This window comes from Helianthus annuus, chromosome 7 (assembly GCF_002127325.2).
Source record: "Helianthus annuus cultivar XRQ/B chromosome 7, HanXRQr2.0-SUNRISE, whole genome shotgun sequence".
In the NCBI taxonomy this organism is placed as follows: domain Eukaryota; kingdom Viridiplantae; phylum Streptophyta; class Magnoliopsida; order Asterales; family Asteraceae; genus Helianthus; species Helianthus annuus.
In genome coordinates this window covers 67,593,314-67,600,708 of record NC_035439.2, presented here as the reverse complement: position 1 = coordinate 67,600,708, position 7,395 = coordinate 67,593,314, and the positions used below count along the sequence as shown (strand labels likewise).

At 37.5% G+C, this 7,395-nt stretch overlaps 1 long non-coding RNA gene across 2 annotated transcripts; it reads left to right on the top strand.

Moving 5' to 3' along the window:
• Positions 1 to 3,223: 3,223 nt before the first annotated feature.
• Positions 3,224 to 5,821, top strand: LOC118480551. Of its 2 annotated transcripts, none has more exons than XR_004863223.1 (3): positions 3,224 to 3,381; positions 4,121 to 4,209; positions 4,608 to 5,821. It is a non-coding gene; the product is annotated as an uncharacterized LOC118480551 (long non-coding RNA). The 2 variants fall into 2 exon arrangements; XR_004863224.1 differs by having other exon boundaries at positions 5,600 to 5,651.
• Positions 5,822 to 7,395: the final 1,574 nt, after the last annotated feature.

Sequence of the window (7,395 nt, the reverse complement as noted above, 5' to 3'; positions counted from 1 at the left end):
TTATAAGAACGGGTGTTACAAGTTGGTAATCAGTGCTCATGGTTAAAGAGTAAAGTGTGTTCGGTTCGAGGCTTGATCGCAAATCCGGTAAGTACATGTATATTAATGGTTTGGTATGTGTTGAAATGTTGTGAACAACACATAGGGTTATCGTGTGATACACGTTACCTCAATTAAATGATAAATATAGTTGACAAAATTGCGCGCGTTGACGCGTATAGTAGAAAAGCCTTGTATTATAATACGGGCGATTATTGAAGTTGATATTACTAATTCTTGTAAATGTTTTAATTGAAGGACACTCGCATCTAAAGATAGCGAGAGTTTAACAAATTGCGGATATGATGATGGAACGGTCCGAGATGTGACAAGAAGAGCATATTCATCAAGGACCTAAATCGCGTAACGATCGCAAATAAGTAATGGCAAGGAATGCCCGTCGGGGCAAGCATTACCAGGTGCACACTTTTAAATTTAATCGCACGAATCGTTATATGCAACAAACACGTAAGTAATAACGGTTGCATACACATATGATAGAACTTGGAAAACCTGACTTCCAAGAGAAATTTAATAGGAAATGTGTTATTCATAATGATGAATAACAAATGAATAACAAGACTTGTTTATATAGAAACTTGGACGAGAGTGATCATCCAAGTAAGTATTCTCAATATAAATCCTATTGAGAAAAGTAATGATCACATCAATGAATGTGAATAAATGTTTATAAAAAGGGACATTGTACATGTTCAAGGATAAACGACTAAAACTAATAATTGTTAACTAACAATTAAATAAAGTTTTACCAAATGAAACCATAAACATGGAGATAATTTGAGGAGTTACTTACATGGGACGTGATGTGGTAATTATAATAAGGTCATGGGTACCACGTGTTGATCGCTTACTCTGGCCAAGTAAGTAGTGAACACATGATAGCATGAGCTTCTTATAATGAGCGCAGTTATATCCGATGTAGTAAGGTCAAGATGAATGAAATTTAAAGGATCCTTAGGGTCAAGAAATCTTATGGGCATACTCGTATAAATGGTTTTCGCGGGAACCATAAAAACGATGTATGGCGCACATAGAAATAAAAGACCCAAGGAAATTCGTGACATAAGTCATTTTGATGAAACAACCATGGTAGACAAAAAGGGCAATGTAAAACCAAAGTATAAATGACCCGCGGGGTCATAGAAACAAAGGTATTGCCCACAGGGGGAAAACGATCAAAAACCATGGTAGACAAAAAGGGCATTGTAAAACCAAAGTATAAATGACCCACGGGGTCATAGAAACAAAGGTATTGCCCACACGAAAAAAAACGATCAAAATCGTTGACTTTGGTCGTAGTAAAGAAATGATGATGATGATAATCATCATTCATAGTTTAAAAGACTGTCAAGGATGGTCAAATAAAGAATAAAGGTTTGGTTGAATAAAAGCGAGGGCTTCCGCTAAGACAACCAAACAAATTAAAACAAAAACTTGATGTATACCAGAATGCTTGCACTAATAATGACTTCGGTAAAGTACTCGGTTGATGGGTAAGGATTTAAACACATGCGTATACCGAGAAACGAGAACACGAATTTAAAGTCAAAAGACTCGGATTATGAGTTATGACTAAAAGACCATAAAATTTTGTAAACAGAAATTTTGATAATTATATTCAACTATTTTGAGAATGAACGGGTTGAATAAAGTATAATGCTTGAAGGCATAAGTAAGCGCAAGCCGGATAACGGTAAGCTTGAGACAAATGATTTTCAAACGTAAAAAGAGTGCTTTGACACCAAAAATATATTTTAGTAAGACACGAGTAAAAAGAGTGATCTACGGGATCAACATAACCTTTAGGGTTATAAACAAATGAGAGATCTACGGACTAAAATGACCTACGGGTCATGAATAAAAAGGAAAAAAAAGGGATCATAAAGGACTCGCCTTAAAGAGGTGAGAGCCTAAAGAAATAGCATACGAGGCTAAGTGAATGAACCTATGGGTTATCCAGACATAGCGAGGAAATCAGTTAAGAATCCCCGCATAAAACTAAGACTGTAAAGGATTAAATTACGGACTGTCAATATCCCGGTATGGATGATTGACACAAGTTAAAGAAAAGATCCTAAAACTAAAACTTCGGTTTCAGTAAGAAATAATGCTTTTACAAACATAAATTCTGATAGGAATTTAAATAGTAAGCATGAAAGATACAAGTCTTGACACTGATAGGCGCAAGATGATATATTCGAAAAGTGATATTTTCAAAAAAAAAAAAAAATGAAAGGTTGATACAAATTAAACATGATGTGACACGATCACGGTTAGGAAATGTAATGTGAAGTAAAATCACATTATAACCAAGCGAGTGATAAAAGTAACTGAACTAATAAGACTAGTTAATGAGACCGGTTAAGGTCACCAATTCCAATCAAGAAGTTTGGTTTGCTTGTAAGCGGTAGATTCGGTATAGCTGAACCGAATAGATAAATTTGAAAACAAAAGAATTTGTTGCTAAAATTGAAAGATTTCACTAAAGATCTTTAAACGGGTCAAAGTAACGGATTCGTAAGGAATTCGATAGTATATGAAAGCGATGGATATCGCTAAGTTAACTAAACTAGTGGAAATAACGAGATTACGTTATTTTAAGTTGCACTAAGTCATATGAGTTACGTAGACAATTAGTGACCAAAAGATGTTACCATGCTTATCTGGTAATACTAATAATTGGTTAAAAGTATAAGTAATGTTTAAATGATATCTCTGATCAAATACATTGAGTTTAAACTCAATGAATTATGTAAGAAAAGGTTTCGAGGACGAAACCTCTTTAAGGGGGGTAGACTTGTAACACCCCGAAAACGGGTTTGGTAATCAATCTCTGTTCATACTAAAAGACGGGTAAAGTACCGCTAGCAGTAAAAATAACCCGTTAACTATTTGGATTTAAATAAGAAATCCTAATAATTAAATACAAGCGAATCAAATAATTTAAGAATTAAGTTTATAAGAGCCCGAGTCAACGGGACTTAAAATACAACGGGTTTTTAACTCCCGGAACCCACTAAGTTAACTAGGTAAGATTAACCTAGTTAGTAATGGGTAATTAAATAATAAACTATGAGTTATAGTTTCATTTATGAATATCTAAACTTGAGGGACCAAAACCGTGAAAAAGGAAACAAGTTTTATTTAATAAAAAATAATAATAACACACCACACACGCTAAGTGTGTGGATCGATCTCCAGGAGCGACCAGGAGGGTGAAAACCCTAGAACTCAACAAATCTTGCAAATTGAAGGTTCAATTCAAGTCCAAATCGAATTCTAAACATAGATTCCTGATCCTCATCACAAGGGGATTACAAGGTATGTAAAATTTTGAGAAATCTTTCAACTTGAAATTCTCATGAATTTTGAATAATCTGAGATTCTAGTTGCATGTGTATGTTATGATGATTTAGGAACTACTATAGTGTTTAGGGACAAACCCTAGACAAACACAAGCTGAAATCATGTGAATTTTTAGTGAAAATTATGATCACCATTGTAGGTGATTAGTGAGTTATGTGAAATTTGATGAACACTAGGAAATAGATTGTTAATCTAGTGTAAATTGACAATTTTGAAGTAAATTCAGAAATTGTAGAAGTTAACCACTTTGTAAGACGGTTGATTTATGTGAAATTTGGGCTAAGAGATAAGCTAGAGACATGATAAATAAACATGTAAAATTCTGCCCTTAAGGTGTTTGATGAAATGCCTCAAAGAAGGCTCGAAACTAGAATTTTTGTAGTTAAAACACTTAATTGTGATGTTTTGGCTATTATACAAAATGTGATTAAAAAGAGTTCTAAATATGATGAACGTGGTTAGAACTTTGGTTAAAACGGTGGTCTAAAGATAACGCCTACCGGGTAATTAAAGAATGCTAAAACTAGTTGATGAACTCGAATATGCAATTAGTATACTAATGGGCATTTGACTTTTTAAAAGTCAAACTGACCTATAATCCGATAAATGGTAATTTTTGAAATGAAATTTGTAAGGTGGAATAATCGTATTAAATTATGATTAAACTAACCACCTTGGAAACGAATGATGATAGTTTGACGCGTAACAAGCTAGGTGGAAGCTTGATGAGGGAGCGGATCAAACAAATCAAGAAGGAAAGGAAAAGCATAGTTCGGATGCGAGGTAAGTATAACTTACACTAGTCATACAGTTTAGAATGTCCTTTTGTTGTTTTGATTTCGAATAAGACAAATGGAAAGTTGAGATATGGTGTTTCCGGCGTGTAGTCGTACGGAACAAGATAACCAATAAGGGTAAAATTGAAATTTGGACACTTGTTGACAATAATTATTGGTTTTGAAAGATACATATTTCGTAAGCCTTATTAGGCCAAAAAGCGTTAAGAGGTGAATTATAGTTAAAACGACCGTGCGGTGTAAATCGGAACGAGTCGTGTAGACGAGATGGCAATAAGCTTTATCTCGCCAATATTATCGATCATTTAGACCAACGGGTCAAAAGGTGAAAATATCACTTTTTGACAATATCGACTAATGGTTTGATGAGTTGTTTGATTTCAGAAATAAATATCGAGTGGATATTTACATCGCTATAGATATTGAGGCAAGGTACTTAAAAGGGTCAATGTAATGATCCGAGCCAGGTACGCATAATAAGATAACTCTCATTTAAATGTAAGGCTAATGAGAGTTAAACGAAGTCTAAAATAAGTTTTTGGTTACCTTAATAGGTAAACCAAATGTTACGGACGATGCTCATTATATTTGTTATAGGTTTCTAACCATTACCAAGAGTTTAATAAGGGTTTTAGCCATGGAAATGGGTTGCATTTGATGGTTTGGTTCGAATTTAAAATGACCCTAAACATGATTTCCGCAGCTTTTTATACGGATTTCGACAAATGTTAAAAAAATCATATAAAATCAACCGTTTATCCGATTTGGGTGTTCTATACCTTTTCGGAAAGCTTATGAAGTAAATTTTTACTGTTTTCAATCATAAGAAACAAATGTGGTTGTTAAATAGGCCAAAAGAATGAATTAAACAGCTGTTCAAAACCTTGAAAGCTGTTTGAAAAATGAAAATATAGTTGTTGTGCTGATTTTATAAAAATCATATAAAATCATAGAAAATTCGTTAGAAGGTGTACCTTATATGCTTGCGAAGGTATTGAAGTTTTCTACGATCCATCTTTGAACATGTTAATCTAGTTCGGACTTTGAATGGGTCATAATGGTCAATTACAGCAGCTGTATAAAAAATCGCTGCACATTAATAATGTCATTATTAATCCAGAAAAAGATATATGATTGCGTATACTTGATTTAGTCATGCCACCGTAAGTTACGGTGGAGCTGATATGATTACGATGGTTACATACTGAGTTATGGTGGAAGGATAGACTTTCAGGGGCTACCGTAACTTACGGTGTCACCGTAAGTTACGGTGGACCTACAAACAAAGTATGTTTTATTTAGTTTAAATTCCCGGATTCGTTTAGACACGTTTTAAACCCCGTATGACTAAAGTATTTCATGTTTATGGAATATAGGTACTTTTGGATGCCGGAAGACGATCAAGCTCAGTGAAGAACCGAACACGATAAAGATACACGCTTCCGCACTTTGCCACGTTGTAAATTTTAAACAACGAATTCGATCACGTTATGTAGAATAACTTATGATTTGTAAAACTTTTAGTAAACCCGTATTTCCGATGTATATGTAATCGTAATTACATGATTGTTTTCGTAAAAGATTCATTAAACCTTAAATTATAAGAACGGGTGTTACACAAATGGCGTAGTAGCTGGCTCAAGTGAAGGCTCCGGGTCATGTAACGGTGTGGCGAGCATCAGTGGCGAGTGTGGGAACAAGGGTGCATCCATAGGGACTGAAACAGGGGCTGAAACAGGAGTCACAAGGGAGTGTCACAAGAAACTCGAAAGGTGGGTAACCATTGTCATCGTCTATCCACCCACTTCGGGTGTGCGCGTATCGAGGATCAACTTGGGTCGTAAGAGGCGCATGATCGAACTGGACAGGCACAGGGTCAGGAAAAGGGGCAGTAACCGGATCAGCAGGAATATCAGCAATGTGAGGGGCATCAACATGAGCATCAATAGCATGCTCATCCTCCAACAGTGGAGCAACAATGGGTTGATCATCGATAGGTACATCATCAATCAAAGGATCAACAGCGGGTACATCAGCATGAATAGGGTCATGCTTGAATACGGGGTCTAGGGTAACTACTGGCTCGGGGGCCACTGCAGGCTCCAGATCGTCAGACTTCTTTAAAAATCTGCGAGGTCAGCAACATTAGGTCAACAGGGGCTACGGGATCACGGGCTGATCTAGTTGGATAAACTCATACTCAAAGCTAGGGGCAGGGGCAGGTGCAGCGGATGATACCATATCAGGGTTCATGTCGTGCGAATGATGCTGCATTCCCAGCGCATGTGAAGGTGCAGATGCTACAAACTCAAAGGAATCTGGGACAGGTGAATGGATGGGTGCCTCCTTCACGGGAGCATCAGCGAGAAGTAGGAGATCACCGGCAGCAATAAAGGTCTCGCCCTCCATGTCATCCTTGAGTGGGTCCTCATCAAACAAGTCGACGTCGTCGTCAGCACCTACGTCCAGGGGCATATCAACAACAGGGTAAGCGGCAAGGGGTACGGGGGCAGGGATCACTGTGAACGGCGAATCCCCAGCGATAGGGATATCAGCGGCTCATCCACGACATCGGGCAGCGCAAATGGCTGGAAGTCATCATTGTCCGTGCTGGTAGTATCTGAGATATGTGTTCCTCACTTTCTGACATAATCTCATCGTCCGATACGATCGCTAAAGGGTCCAAGGTGTCCGTCACTCCAGTATCTGAAGAGGAGGCCATGTCGTCTTGTAACACAAACACACACATGCACAAATAATCAATCATATAGTCAGATAACATATTAATCACCAATTAAGCAATCAAATAGTTCTCCTAGTCCCACTAGCCTCCCAGCCTCCCAGACTGATCTTTCTAGTCCCACTAGCCTCCCAGACTGCTCTTCCTAGTCCCACTAGCCTCCCAGCCTCCCAGACTGCTCTTCCTAGTCCCACTAGCCAATTCTCCCAGCCTCTCAGACTGCTCTTCCTAGTCCCACTAGACAATTTTCCCAGCCTCTCAGACTGCTCTTCCTAGTCCCACTAGACAACTACCTCGGTCTCCCAGACCGAGCCTCGGCCTCCCAGACTGAGCCTATGACTAAAAAAAATAAAATGTGCTCAACATTTGTTTATAAAAACGTTTTAGGTCTGGACTTAAGTGGTATGCAGTAAAAAAGTTTTCGTGAGAGCC